This window comes from Crocodylus porosus, unplaced genomic scaffold (genome assembly GCF_001723895.1).
Source record: "Crocodylus porosus isolate Cpor-Errol unplaced genomic scaffold, CroPor_comp1, whole genome shotgun sequence".
Lineage (NCBI taxonomy): Eukaryota > Metazoa > Chordata > Crocodylia > Crocodylidae > Crocodylus > Crocodylus porosus.
The window spans coordinates 2,734,383-2,749,318 of NW_017728944.1; the positions used below are offsets into that span (position 1 = coordinate 2,734,383).

General features: G+C 58.0%; 1 protein-coding gene across 3 annotated transcripts in view; it reads left to right on the forward strand.

The window, feature by feature from the left end:
- The window catches only part of RARA (retinoic acid receptor alpha), a 96,808-nt gene that overhangs the window by 7,872 nt on the left and 74,000 nt on the right, over positions 1-14,936 (forward strand). For 2 of the 3 annotated variants that reach the window (XM_019550345.1, XM_019550348.1), the window contains exon 1: positions 1-58. The exons of the other annotated variant lie outside the window; for it this stretch is intronic. The gene's annotated coding sequence lies outside the window, so the exon portion shown is untranslated. The remainder of the gene's footprint in view (positions 59-14,936) is intronic. 3 annotated transcript variants of the gene reach the window in all.

Genomic DNA, 14,936 nt, shown 5'->3' on the forward strand with positions numbered 1-14,936 from the left:
CCCCGCGGGAGCCTGAGTCGCGCAGGGCCCTGGAGGCGCCTGCTCCTTTCTCTGCAAGGTAAGTCCCGGCGCCGCCCGCCGTCTTCGCAAACTTTCCCCTGGGTGCGCTGGGGGGGGCGCTTCCTGCGGGGTGAGGCTGGAGGGAGGGAATCTCTCCCCTCTCCCCCCCAGACTCCACATCCGAGTGCACATTGCAGACCCCCCTCCCCCTTGCACCCTGCCAGTTTGTTTGGATTTGCTGCAAATGCAGCCCAGGTTCCTCTCCCCAAGTGACAGGCCTCGCTGTTCCGGTCACTCAGGCGCTGTGACCATAGATGGGGAGGCTGGGGGGCAGGTGGGGGGAGGCACGCTGCTATTGTGCTGCTTGGGGAGGGGGGAGTGAGCGCGGCTGGGGTGGTTTTTCGAGGGGGAGTGTGCATAGCTTGATCCCCGTGTCCTGTGCCCCCCTCCCCCAAGCCTGAAGTGTTCGGATCCAACTGTTGCAGCAAGTTTTGTGGCTGTGCATTCCCAGCTGTCACCCCCTCCCCATGCTCCCCTTCCTGGCTGTATCCTGACGGGGTGGGGGTGCTGGTGTGGTTAATAGCCTCCAGGGGCTTTTCGGAGGTAGTGTTTGGTTCTCTCTCAGCCCCTTTCATCCACTGTCTCCTCTGGTCTCCTCTCCTTTGGCTTCTCTGGAATTTGGGGGAGGGTAAGTATAAGTAGCCCTTTTTCTGGGAAATCCCAGGCTTTCCATCAAGCTCTTCATTTCCATGCAGACACCTTGCGATGCATTGGAGCGTCTTGGTTGAGTGCTTCTCCAGCTGGCTCCCCTTTCCCAGCTAAGCGCTTTTGCAGAGAACTTTTTTGCTCTTTTATTCTTCCCCCCCCCTTTAAGGCCCTGTCCAGCCGTGAGCCATTGCTGCGCCTCGACGTGCTTCCCCTTTTGCTGGTGTTATGTGAGGTTAAGTGGTGGGGAGCTCCTGCTGCTCTGCCTTGGCCAGAGCTACAGCTGTGGGTGTGGTGACACGGGGCCTCTGTGCTTTTGAAGGTTTCGAAGCGCCGTTTTTGTTGGTGTGTCACTTTCCCCACCTCGGCATGATCTTTAAATGGCCTGACGCTGCTTTCCAGAGGTGCCTGTGCAGCGATGCAGGGGACCCTGATGCTCTCTGTGATTGTGCTGGTAGGGGAGTTGTGGACAGATAGGCAGGGTGCAGGGCAAGGAGGGCTTGCCCCTTTGGGATGAAGTTTTGGAGAAGGAAGAGCTGTTGGCCTGATGAGCAGAGGAAACCCCATAACAACACTTCTAAATGAATCCAGCAGGGTTCACAGGACTGTGAGCAGGGAAGCGGTGCTGTGTGTCTACAGTTAGTTGGATCTGTCTGAGGCTGGGCCTGTGCAGCAGCTGACAGTGGTGGGGATCTGAAGTGGGAGACATGAGGATTTTTGCTGGACCTGTGGCTGGAGGCACTGGGGTCTTCTTGCTGGCAGCATTGCTGTTTGGCTGGGCGATGTTCTGATCTTGTCCTGCGTTGGGGTTGACAAGTGCTGTGCGGGCCAGGCAGCTGGATGGTTCCTGTCCCAAAGAGCAGTGACATGGTGTGGAGTAGACTTTGGGCTGGTCTGGGGAGAGCTGCCTTCCCTGCTGCATGCCCCCTGGGTGCCAGGCATGAGAGCATGGGTCTGTGCTCCGTTTATCTGCAGGGTTATTTAAGGGGTTGGATTGGGCTGCATCTCAGGAGCACGGTTGTGGGGAATCAGGTTTGTGTCGCTTCCTGGCACAGCTCAGTGCTAACCTGCCACCGGAGGAGGTAATTCTCCCAGGAGGAAGTAATCTCTCTCTGCAGATGGCAATCCACTGGCACAGCTACAAACAGCGCAGGGGAAAGAGGAAGGGGGGGGGATTGTCCTCCTGCCCCACCCCCTCCACTTGCTGCCTCCCCCAAGCTCCCACGTGGGGTTGATCCTTCCCTGAGTGCAGGATGATACTTGTGTGATTGCAGCCGTTGTGTACAGGGAGCCTGGCCAGGTGCTCCAGCCTGCATTTGAGAGATGGAGGGGCCTTGGATGTGATCTGGGCCCTGGGCTCTGGCCCTGCTGCTTGCCAGCTAAAGTGAGTAGCCTGGCCCAGTAGGTTCATTGCCAGAGGGAGTCTTGCTGAGACCAGGGAGCTGACTTCAGCAGTGCCCAGCGACTCTGCCGGGTCCTCAGGTCTCACAACAGCTTCCCCTCTCCTAAGGTTCTGACCTGCTAAACAGAGGCTGGTGACTGTGCCATGGGTCAGGGCTGAAGGAAATGGGCGCAGGGCTAGAGCAACTGCCGCAGGGAAGGCACACGCCCTGCAAAAAGCTGTGGTTGGCGTCCTTGTCCTGCCTGAAACAGGTGGGCATGGGGGGCATTCGGCCTCCTGGGTCACGGAATTGGGTTGCCCTGAGCAGGCCTCCCCCCACAGCATAATCCATTGCCCTTTCTTAGCACCAGGACTGTTTCAGGCAGCTTGATGTTGGCGTTAGCAATGCCCCTGAGGTCCTGATGGGGAAATTGGAGCACAGAGAGAGCAGGGCATTTTGGAAAGCTACACTGTGCTGGCTTGGTGCTCTGTTGCCCAGTTGACAACTCATGCAGCACAGTAGGCTCCTTAGGGTGTAATTCTGCAGCCCAGATCCTGATATTGATGGCAGGTACCAGGGCACAGGTGCCTGTGAGCTGTGCAGGGCTGTAGGAGGGGTAGATTGGAGGAGTGACGTATAAGCTGCATAGCTGGCTGTTTCTTGCCGAGCCGCTCAGCAGTGAAAGAGTTAATGTGATTGCTGGCATTGGAATTATCATTAGGTTTCCAAGTGGGCTCCCCGACTCTGTCCAGGGATGCTGGGAAGCCAGGCTCTCTGCAGACTCAAGCAGGTATCTCAGCCTCAGGGCTGTATCTCGGAGTGCACCTTGCAGCAGCTGGAGCTGGGAGCACATTGTATTGCTGTGGGGGAAGCAGGGATCATGGCCTGTGAGCAGGGATGGGGGGTGGAGTCCACCAAAGAGTGGCTGGCCAGAGGGTCTGGGTGTTGAGTCAGAGGTCAGGGTCCTGTGAAATTATCTGCAGCTAGTTCCTTGGTGCAGGGCATTGAGAGAGTGCTGGTATTGGGTAGAGTCTTTTTTTGCCAGAGCCTGGCAGTGTCTGTGTGGCTTTTCTTCAGGGTCCCACTATATGAGCTCCTAGATTGCATGGGGCACCTTTTCCTAGCCCTGGGCACCACTTGGGGCTTGCCTTCTTGTCATACCCTGGCAGACGCTTCTCCTTCCCTCCTCCTGTGGAGGAGTCCTGAGTGGGTGTGTGAACAGGCGAGTCTCTGCTTCCTTCCTGCAGGTGGGCCAGCCCTGTTCCTGTAATATTGACACTGCACTGGCCAGAGGCGGGTGCCTTCTGGGCTTGGGGAAGTGACTGGTACTGATCCCTGTTGGGCCTGGGTGCCTTAGAACAGCATTTCTCAACCTTGTTAGACTCCCCTTGGAAAATGTCAGCTCTTAATTTTCATTCTTGTTTTTCTTTTGACCACAAAATATAAGAGCCATTCTTCTGTTGCAGAGGACTTGGGAAGACCACAGTAAGTCAGAACTGTTTTAACGCTATGAATTCCCAGTTGAAATCTCTGGGTTTGTCTTATAAATCATTTTTGCACACCTAACAGTGCTCATATTGCATGGCACCCTTGAAAGAGCCTCAAGGGACCCCAGGGGGCTGCAGCACCTCAGTTTAGAATCACTGCCTTTGAAAGTCCCCTTAGATTTCCGGGTGGGGGTGGCTCTGATCTCTCTCTGCCCAGGCAGGTTGGGATGGCGGGCGCGCTCTGAGAGCTGCCTGCGGTATCAGGCCTAGCTATTCTTAGCTGCTGTCCCTTGGGAGTCTCTTGACTCTGACCTTTGGGCCTGTTCCCTGTGTGGGGATTTAACTCTCTCCATTCTTAGATGGAGGGTTGGAGACTTGTTTCCTCATCCCTGGTCCTTGTGCAGCTACCAGGACCCAGCCGTGAGCCCTGTTCCTCCTGCTTAAAGGTCACCAGCACTAATCCCTAGGCTCATCTACCTCCCAGTGCTGTGGAAGGAACCCTGGAGTCCTGTCTCCCTGCCCCTAACCATCAGGCCCCACTCCCTCTACTCCTTGGCACTGGGAACAGCTGTGCCTGTCCCTACAGCTGCACCCCAGTGCCATGTTATGAGCATGCCCCTGTCTCGGAAGAGTATTGCTGGTCATTGACTGAGCCAGACACCCCATGGATGGTCTGTTGTGGGAGGGCAAAGCTAAACCGCTGTGTCCTTAGTGTGGTGAGCCTTGTACCTCAGGGTCCTGTTTGGGCTCCCTGGGTGGGTCTGTGTGAAACCTGGTGAGAGAGCCCAGCTTCTAGTGAGAAAAAGGCACCAGTCCATGTGCCAGGAGAGGGCTGTGACCTTGGGCACTGCTGCAGGCAGCAGGCCAGCTTTGAGGCAGGACCGGTGGTATTAACTGGTCAGCCCAGGACTGGAGTGGTATATAGTTAGTTGTAGGGGCGTCTATAGCATTGGGCCAAGGGAACATGGGCTTACCTCTCACTGTGAGTAGTCGGTACTGAGGCTGGCGGCTTGTTTGACATGGGCTTGTACCGTGAGCTGGTATGATAGGTGCCTTCTGGTTCCTGCCCGGGAGCTTCAGTAGGCTGGACCCAAGTCCTCTGCTTGGCAGGCGGGAAGATGCCCAACTCCTACTGTGCCCTGTTGGGGCGGGGGGGAACCTGGCGAGCACATCCATGGCATTGCCTCTGATGGGGTACAGTTTGTGACCTGGTGATGGTTAGGATGGGAAAGGGCTTGAACTACAAGCCTCTGAGTCCTCAGTGCTCTCACCATGGGTGTGAGGAGGCCAAAGGATGAAGGCAGAAATTCCCATGGTGGGGGATGCTCCAGGACTCCAGCAGTCCTCCCAGCATAGGCATCTGTCTGCATCTCCCACCCCGTGGGCACTTAGCACTTAAGATCCAGGAGGGTGTCTCTAGGTGGGCAGTTTCCTCCCTCTGGCTGCTCTTTGCTGGTGTTGGGGAGCATGGATGAGGACATGCCAGCACAGAGGGATCCTGCTTGCCAGGGTGGGAATCGGGAGAAGGGGCTAAGCTAGGGCCCCTATGGTTCATTGGCTCTGTCTGGGGCTCTCAGCATGGCTTACCGCCTTCCCCCTGTAACCAGAGGGCCCGGTCTGCTGTTGGTCTGGGACAGACCCATCCCTGGGCCTGAGGCTCTGGGGGACGGGTACAGTGCTGGCTTTGAGGAAGGTCTGCTTGCAGCGCCTGGGTGAAGGGCTCTGATTAATCGCTAGTAACCCCAGTGCTGGGGGGCGGGAGAGGCGCAGATGCCCTCCCCCACGGATGATGAGGAGCCGCTTGTGCCATATGTCATCTGCAAGGCAATTTTCTTCTAGATTTGCAATGAGGTGCTGGCCTCTGCCCTCTATGTCAGCAGATATTAATGACCTTGAACCAGGTGACTTGCAGTCATGCTGGGTCCTTCTCCTATCACTGGCAGGGCCACTTGGTTTCCAAAATGGAGCTGAGTGCCGCTAGCTAGGATGTGTTGTGGGGTGCTGGGGAAGGTGACTAGGCATGGGTACAACAGCCTGCCATGACTCTGGGTGGGGGCTGCTCAGGCCTGACTGCCCCTGAGATGCTGCATTCCTGCTGGAATCCCTTGATCTGCTCACAGAGGATTTCTCTAGATAAGGATGTTAAAGCCAAATGATAGCATGGAGTGGGGGAAGGGCTGTCCCTAGGTCCCTCTGAGCAGCCTCTCCCTTCCTTCACCCCAGTGGAGGAGACCAGTGAGGAGCATTTGTGCTGGCTTGTAGGGAGAGATCCCTCTACTCGGTGCCTGTGTGAGGGGCTATGGGCTGCTCTGGGGCACTGTGGCATGAAGGTCACTTTGCTCCCTGGCTCTTGGCAAGCACTAGTGGGTGAGGGCACCTTCCCCTTTTCTGAGAAGTAGGACAGGATCTGCTGCCAGGTGCAGACAGGCAGAGAGGTTGCCTGCTTACAGCTGTGTGGTAGCACAGCTGAGAGCAGCCAGCTCTAGAGGGGTGTGGACCAGGTACCTAGGGCAGCCCTGCCCATGGGAACTCTTCCCTTAGGCCATGGCTGAGGGGCTGGGACAGCTTGTGAAGCAGGAAAAGCATGTGTATCCTCCTTCCCTGCCCTGTCCCACCCCCTTGAATGCCCCTGCCCTGGCACTCTCCTGGCTGCTGGGTTGTGTGGGTCTGCAAGCTCCTCCATTGGTCAGGTTCACCCATGCCCACTCTGTTTGACCTTGTGGCCTGTTCAGGGGCCAGCAGTCATGCCAGCCTCTCTGCATGGGAGGCTTTGTCAGTGGCCTGCGTCACACCCATCCCAGGAGCCAAGGCTGAGCTGCGCATGGATCCTTCTCCCTAGCTCTCTGTCCCCTGTGCTCTCTGTGCTGCCTTCTAGAGTCCCAGTAGGAGCTGTGCCCACTGCTGCTTGCCGACTCATGTTCCTGCCCTGCGTGGGTGTCAGCGTGACAGCTTGGGTGGAGCAGGTGCCTGGCCCCTGGCCTGCAATGTCAGGATGTGCTACCCCAGGTGCATCATGGGCTCCCATGAGTGAAAAGGGCAGGAGCTGCGAGGGCACAGAGCATGCTGCCTGCAGTGCTGGCACTCACCAGCCTCTGCTCTATTTATAACTAGGAGCCATGTTTTGTTGCTATGCTGCCATTCTCCTCTTGTTCCCTCCCTCTGTGCCCAGGGCAAATGATGCCCATCCTTTGTCCAGGTCCCAGTGGGACCCACCAAGCAGCAGACCTCTAGGGAGGGGCAAGAGCTTGCTGCGCTTGGAGCCAGGCAAGGGAGCCAGGACTCCTGGGTTTTGTTCTTGATTATGGCAGAGAACTTGGGTTTTGTGGTTAGGGTGGGGGGCTGGGACTCTGGGCTTTTTCCCACTCTGTGGGAGTAGGGCACTTGCCAGTCACTCCCCACCCTTGTGCTTTAGCTTATTTATAAAAATAGGACTGCTCTGTCTTGCGGGGGTGGGGGGAGGGTGTTGGTGGCATCCAGGTTACTTGTGGCTGCAGGGGGGGCGGGGTTCATGTAGCAAGAGATGCTGGGTGCTGCTGTGCCTGCCCGTGCAGCAGTGGGAGGGTGTCACTGTTATCTGCAGCCCCCAGCCCTTCCTATCCAGCTGGACTGCTGTGCTGGACTGGGGCCATGCTTGTCCGTACACAACCTGAGGCAAAGCCCCATCAAGTGCCGCGCCACTTGGAGCAGGATCTGCCCCAGAGCCTCCTTGACTGAAGCCTGGGCTGCTTCCCTGAGGAGGCTAGCCTGACATGGGCCCCTTCCTCCCCACCCCATTGTGCTGGGGAGTTGGGCGGGGGGGGGGGCAGGTCAGGCCTGGTGACCAGCAGCCCCATGTCCCTGGGTGTGCTGGCTGTGGGGTGGATTCCCCGTATGCTGGCTGGCTGGTAGGGGGAGGGGCTGGGGCTGCCACGAGTGGAATTGCCCTTGAAGTAAATGAGAGGTGAGTAAATAAGCAAGTCCATTAACAGGAGGCAATTGTGCCGTCCCTGGAGAGGAGATGAAGTAATTACGTGGCCCCCGCCCCTCCCCCCGTGCCGGCCGGCTGCTCGGAGCCCAGGCAGCGTGGAGAGGAGCTGTAATCACATTTACGGTGACAAATGTGCTGATTAAAGAAAATGGGTTAATCTCTCCCGCAGCTGGAGGCGGCTTATCGCAGGGGGGTGGGTCGGGGTGGCCCAGTGCAGGGAGGGGTGGGGCATTGTGCTTGGCACCTGCTCTGACGGGGGTGGGGGGGCATCCATGGGTCGGAGCCCCTTGCTGGAAGCAGAGCAAGTGGGGGAGCTCTGGGGTCAGGGTTGGGCTCTGCTGCCTGGGTGACCTTGGAGTGGCAGCTGCTCCATGGATCTATTTTCCTGGTAAGGCATGCCTGTGTGGTGGCAGGGATGCTTGCAGGACCTGGGTGTGCCCATGATCTCGTTCAAGTGTATCCCGTCATCTGTGCAGCACGGTGCCACGGCTAGCAGCACTGTCTCCAGATCCTGTGCATCTGTGCTGCTGGCTCAGTTTCTAACTTGCTCTCTCCCCTGTCTCAGGCGGTGTCTGTCCGTGGTCTCGGCTCAACAGAAACAGGCCACGCAGCCCATTCCTCACCTCCCCAAGCTCCTAGCTCAGGTTAGCAGCTGCTCCAGACTCAGCAGTCAGTGCTAAGTGGTTGGGGGTGGAGGATGCTCAGTGTCTGCTTCTCTGGCCTGGGGCGTGTCGCCTGCAGCTGGGGTCATAGCTCTGAGTCCCAAGTTCCCCTGCCTGCTCTAGTGCCCTGCTCTAGCCAGAGACCCGGCAACTCCTGCCACACCTGCATATGGGTGGGAGGGACCCTTGCCCTGTGCAGGAGGGTTTGCCAGATTTCCTCCATCCCAGCAGTCCTGTTTTTCCCTGCGCCCCTCTGCACCATGTGTACCATGTCCTGTATGGGGAGAGAAGAGCCTTGTACCTGGTTCTGGCTGGAGGCCTGTCCTATGTAGGGGTGGGGCAAGCAGAGGGGTTTACATTGCTTTTCATTTGCTTGAGGGCTTTCTTGATTCCCCTGCCCCTGCCCTAGCAAAGAGACTGAGGGCAAAGCAAGTTGGGACTGAGGCTGAAGGGGAGGGAGGTAGAGGCTAGGACTCAGGGGGGTGGGGGGGCACGACAGATGGACCTGGCTTCAGTTCTCGGTGCTGCCACAGACTCCCTGTGTGGCCCTGGGTCTTTTGGGACTCTAAACTCCCCCCACCCCCACATCAGGCTGATGCCCTCGGTTTCCCTGTGTGGGTGTGAGTCTTGGATGTCTGGGGGGTGGGAGTTGGTTGCTGCAGTAGTAGGATGAGGGCACTGGCTGTAGAAGGAAGTAGAACCCAGGAGTCTGGACTCCAGGAGGCATCACGAGGCTCTGATCCCCTTTGCCTTTCTGGAAAATGTGACCTGTGAAAAAACTTTGGAAATAAGAGCCACTGAGCTGCCCCCACCCACCCCCCACCATACAGGGCCTGCCACCCACATGGGACTCAGCTGAGCCTGTGCTTCCAGCTGGGTCTTCTCTGGGCTGGGCCTGCAGCAGCTGCAGCTGACTCTGGGTTGTCACCGAGCCAGAAAGGCTTGTCTGGGGCACGCCGTTCCCGGTAGGCTGTTCCCAGGGCAGCGAGGCCGACCTGAGCGTCAAGCACTGAGAACAAACACCAGCCTGTTGCGCAGCCTCTGTGTTGCAACTGTGGGGCTGCAGCTGGGCCTGGCATTGTGCCCACAGCTGTAGACCTGCACCTGCTGCCACTGGGTGGAGCAGGCAGTGGCCACCTGCGCCTAGGGAGAGGTATGTCTGGGACACTACAGCTCCCAGCATGCCTCAGCAGTGGGGAGGCTGTAGAGATTGAGGCAGACTGTGGCATGCTGGGAGATGTAGTTTTCCTTCACCATGTCCAGCCACATTCAGAGCTGCAGCTGGAGAAGGAACTGGATTATAACCAAGCCATGTTCCCAGCCTGTGTCCTGTGGCTCAGGGGTGCTGGTGTGAAAGAGTGCAGAGTTGTGCTCTGTCTCACTCTGGCATGGGTGGCGCTGTACTCTGCCCCCTTGAACTGGGTGTTGTGGGCTTTCCCCAGGGAGCCGGTGCTCTGGTTCCCACTTGCGAGGCAGGGATACTGCCCTGGGTTTCTAGGGTGGGGGTAGCTTGTGCCACCTCTAGAAACTCCTAGACCTGCTTTCAGATTAATGATGTCATGGTAATGCATAGAATGGGCTCCCCCAGCCTCCAGTTGGAATAGCTCTGTTGTGGGTGTTGTAAGCACGATGCCTCCCCCCCCCAACCCCAAGGAGAGTGCAAGGTTGAAGCTGAGAACTAAAGGACCCCTCTTCAAGTCCCCTCGCAGTTTTATATGGTGAACTGATGCGTAAGTGGGAATCGGACATTAGTCTCCCTGTTTCCCATCCAGGAGCTACCTTGCAGGAAGCCTCTCTGGAGGAGTGAGGGGCATCGGACATAGCTGCCCCGTCCTTGTGAACGTGACCCCGCATGGCTAGCTTTGGTCTGGGGAGTCTTGACTGTGGCCGGTGCTTTGGCTCTGTCTGGTCTAATTTGGGTTCCACTGGAAAGGGGCCCATGGAGCAGCCCCTGGGGTCAGAGTATGGCTAGCTGGTGCCATGTGGGAGAGGAGCAGAGGGTTCCACGTGGGTGAGGCAAGCCCTGTGATGAGCCTGGGCTGTGCGCTGGGTCTAACAAGCAAGGCTGGGCCTGGCTCGGCAGGCAGGATCCCAGTCCTGGAGCACAGAGGAGCCCGTTCCAGAGAGGAGGTGGCTGGATGCCGGGGTGGTGGGAACAGTTCCCTGTGCAAGTGGGCGTGGGGGCAGGGGCGGAGGGGAGCGGTTATACTCAGATTTAAAATAGCAGCTCAGGCCTCAGCCGTGCAGAGAGACCTGGGAAGTGACTGAAAAGCCAGGGATAGAATGGGCAGCTGCAGCTGTGGGCTGCCTTTCCCCCCGCCTTGCCTCCACACGGCCCGAATGCCTGCCTGCTGGCTCTGCTTGGGCCCTTCAGCCCCAGCCTGCAGCCCCTGCCCTCCCAGGCCCTGGGCCTGAAGCTGTGGGTCACGTCAAGTTGTTTTGGGTTCTTGCTGCCCAGTGAAGACTATCTGCTGCCTGGCTGGCTCTGTTTTTTGGGTCCTAAGCAAGCTTTTCTCCATCAGAAGATGGAGGGGGGCTGCAGTTTTTCCCAGCAATAACTAGCTGCTGGTGGGGGTGTGGGTGGGGAGCACCTGTTGTCAGCAAAGAATGGAGCGTCTCGGCGAGGAGGGTGTAATCGGAGCAGCACATTCTTGGCAGTAATTGTAGCCGGGGAGGCTCAGGCCCACGACAGGTGGAATTTCATTTCATAGCTTAAACCTCAGCAGGCGGGTGGCTGGGGGCCTAGGCACGCTGGGGTTGGGGCCAGGGGTCTGTGCCATGGGGTTGGCCGAGGCTGGGTCCTTCACTGTGGAGTTGGGGGCTGGAGCTCTGTGCTACACTGGGAAAACAAGAACCTGGGTACTTCTCAATTGCTTTCTACTCGTGTTCTGGGGTTGCTAGAAACCTTTGCCCTCCATGCCATTTTCCACCTGGATGGGATCTGGAGGGTGATGCCTGCTCAGCACAGCAGGTGCTCAGATGGCATTGGGCAGGAGCAAGGTGCCCTCGTGCAACAGTAACAGCATCTTTTACTTGCTGTGCTGTCTTAGGCCCCACATCTCTTCCAAGAGTTGCGCTGGCATGGGCTGTACCACTCCTCCCAAGGAATTTGTGCTAGTCTGTATTGGAGTCAGGACCAGTTCACTGGCGTGGTGGTGGGAGGGGAAGAGGGTGTCTGGCCTGGGGAGTGGAGAAGCAGCTGTGCTCTAGAGCTGCCCCACAGGACAAAAGCCCCTGAATCCCTGGCAGGCTATAACTGGTTAAGGGGGTGGAGGAAGGGTGGTTTATTTCTCTGTGCAAGTTACCATTAGCTTGTTGCAAACCAGCGTGGTTCAAGAGTTGTAGGAGTGGACAGAGCCACCTCTGCCCCAGCCACGTGTTGACCCTTGGCACCCTGTGCATAAATAAGTCAAAGCCTGGATGTGCCTTCACTGCCCACTGGAGCTGTGTCCACCCTGTTACAAGAGCTGGCAATGCCCCCTAAGCTGCCACCCCTTCACAACCCATCCGCCACAGCCATTGCCTCCAGTGCTTCCTGAGGATAAATCCAGAGGCTTCTCCCTGTTGCTGTGAATGTTTCATGACTCTGTTAAATTTTAATGTGAAATCTTTTAGGAGCTCTGACTGTGCCGACAGAAAGCGGGGGCATCAACTCCGACGGGGCGTGCAGACAACACATCCCTGGCCTGGCAGCTGCCTGTGTTTGCCGGAGGGAGGGAAGGGCGGGGGGTGTTGTTCCCCCTCTGCTGGGCCTGGGTTGGTTCCAGCAGCCAGCTGGCTTGGAAGCTGCTGCCCAGGCTTCTCAGGAGGCTTCCCCTGGCTGCGCTGCAGACAGCTTGGGCCTGGGCACAGGCAACATCCGCTTCTGCTGAGGCCATGGGGCAGGGCATGATTCATACCATGGCGGATGGGAGAAACGTGATGGTGACTCAGAGTTGGGAGGTTTCTCGAAGAGGAGGGTGCAAGGGGCTTTTGCCATGCTCCTGTTCCTCAGTACTGTTTAAATAGGCTCTTGTGTCCTCTCAAGTATTGGGGGCAGTGTGGGGGGTAGTGAAGGCTGCCAGGACCCTAGCGTTGGGCTGAGGCCTGATTTTTTTTCCCCTCCCCAGCTGTGCTGTTGCCCCTTGATCCTATTCTCCCTGGCCCTCCATACCCTGCCCTCACTCCCCACCAGCCATTCCCACCCTGGGTGGTTCTGCTGTCTTGTCCAGATGGCTTAACATTGCAGGGTGGGCATGGTAGGGGGTGAGCAGTGTTGCGTGGCAGGGGGCTGCTCTTGCCCTGCCTCATCAGCTGCCTCCACTTGCGTGTGAGGCCAGCATAGGCACTTTGCTGACAGCAGTGAGGAAACCGCAGGCGGTGACCGCACATCAGATTGTCAGGGTACTTCCTGCCTTGCTGCGGTCCCAGTGCCCATGGGGGAAGAGTCGGGGTGCCTGGGGCAACAAAACAGTAAACAGTAGCTCTCCAGCCCTGTCAGGGAGCCAGCCTCTGGCACAAGGACCTCCCTTCCCAGAGTGCGCTGGGGCATGGGATAGCACTGTGAACCCCCCCTCACCTAAGCAGGACCCTGGCTCAGTGCCCAGCCACATGGAGGCCCCAGACAGTGGAGGCTCCCTGAGCTGAACAGGGGCACAGTCTGGGGGAGCTGGCTCCATATGGTGGGATGCTCTTGCTGGGGCAGGATGGAGGGTCCCCCCTCCATTGTTGGGAGATGGCACAACTCAGAGCGGGGTGTGAAAGCAGGACTGGTTTCTCAGCTGAACCGAAACCTTACAGCCCTGGGAATCGAGAGCGGCCAAGGGGAAGCTGCGGCAGGGAGCGCTGCGGTCTCAGGCATGACAGGAAGCCCTTGGTTGAGGGGGTTAGCCAACAGCTTTGATAGATGGCAATAGAAGATCCAGGATTTGCAGCTGCCCAGCCCCGCCCAGCTGCCCCCCAGCAGCAGGTGAGATTCCTTCCCCTGGCCTCCTTGGCTCGACCCCCTCCCTTTGCCAGCCCTGGAGGGAGGCGGTGGCCAGGCTTCCCGTCATGTGGGGCTGCCTTCCTGCTGTGTGGTGTGTGCCCTTGGGACGTGTGTCATATCCGGGGGTGACGGGGCTGCAAACTGCACAATGCCATCTCTGCCAGTACTGAAAATGGAACTGTGTGTGCTGGAGGAGGGGCAGCTGTGCCCGGCAGAAGAGGATGGGAGGCAAAGCCTGGTACAGTTGGGCGCTGCCCACTGATGCAAGAGCCAACGTTACCAAAGGCCTTCTGGCCCCTGGCAAGGCAGCAGCGCTGCTTCCTTGAATGGGTCCATGCCCTGCACTGGTGCTGGGCTGTTTTGAGAGCAGGGATCTGCCCGGCCATGGCCAGATGGAAGACCATGGGATCTGCTGGCCAGGACGTGACAGCTGGCCCCAGCAGCTGGGGCAGTGACTGTGGGTCAGCACTCCTAGGTTGTTCCTAGCTCTGCCACTGATTTGCTACGTGCAGGTTCTTTTCCTGCTCCCATGCCTCAGTTTCCTCATGTCTGTAGGAGACCTACATCCTATGGTGGGGATGGGGGAGCTGCTGGATTTGACCACATAGAAGGAGGAGGGCTCAGATGCAGCCCACAACCAAGGATCAAACACAGCTGCTCATGCCCAAGAACCCAGCCTGAACAGAGCATCTTAGGAGGTGGGAGATTGGGCACAAGCACACGAGAGCTCCCAGGCAGAGCCAGGGACCAGGCTGCAGCATTCAGGAACAGTAGGGGCCCCTCAACAGCTGTCAGATTCCTGCCCAAATCTTGCAGCCTTAGGGATGCACCCCACAGCCAGAAAGGAGCCTGCTCTTGACTTGGGGGCAACTCAAGCTGTGTCCAGCACAGGATGAGCCTATGCTCCAGTGCTGTCTCTGCTGCCTCCTGTTCCAGTGTCTCCAGGTGTTCCTCACAGACGCATTTTATGTATGGACAGGGAAGCACCAGGCACTGAGACAGATGCCAGCACCTCCAGCTGCCTTCCTGCTGGTGCTTGTGCCATGCTGCCTGCAGTGCCTGAGTGGGCAGGATCCCCTCTTTCCCAGACCCTGAGACACAGGGCTGCAGCACCCCAGCCAAGCTGGAGCACCTGAGTGAGAGGTTTCCAGGCTAGCAGCTACTACTCAGGCCCCCTGCTAGCCCACCAGGCTCTCAAGGAAGCAAGTCCCAGTGCCAGACACCTGCATAGACAGCTGTAGACCAGCTCTTGGTTTTTGCCAGTGCCAGGCCCATCCTGCTACCCAGCTGAACAGCCCTTTCCCTCCACATTATGCCCATGATTTCCACAGTCTCTTTGGCCATGCAATAGGCAATCAGCTAGAAGATCTTTAAGGATTGGCCACCTCTTGTAGAGAGTGAGAGATCCATGCTCAGACGCATGGAGCCCAAAACCTCAGCCCTCTAAGCCAGGTTACTGGCCATCCAGTGATGGCCAAGGACTGTCTTGCAGAGGCCACCTCTTCCCCAGAGCTTGGAGCCACATTAACTTCTGGGTTGCCATGGCAAAATCACGCAGCCAACAACTCTTAGGCCTTGTGGCCATCAGTGGCTCACCCCTAACCTTCTGGTCCTTTTGCAGACACCTGAGCACACCCTCATGTGGCAGCTAGGAGCATGGGCGGCACAGCTGGGAACCCCCACCCCTTGTCTCTGCCAAGGGGATGTGGCAGGTCAATGGCAGTGGTCAGGAACAGACTCCAAGTGACAGCTAAGGCCTGGATGAGG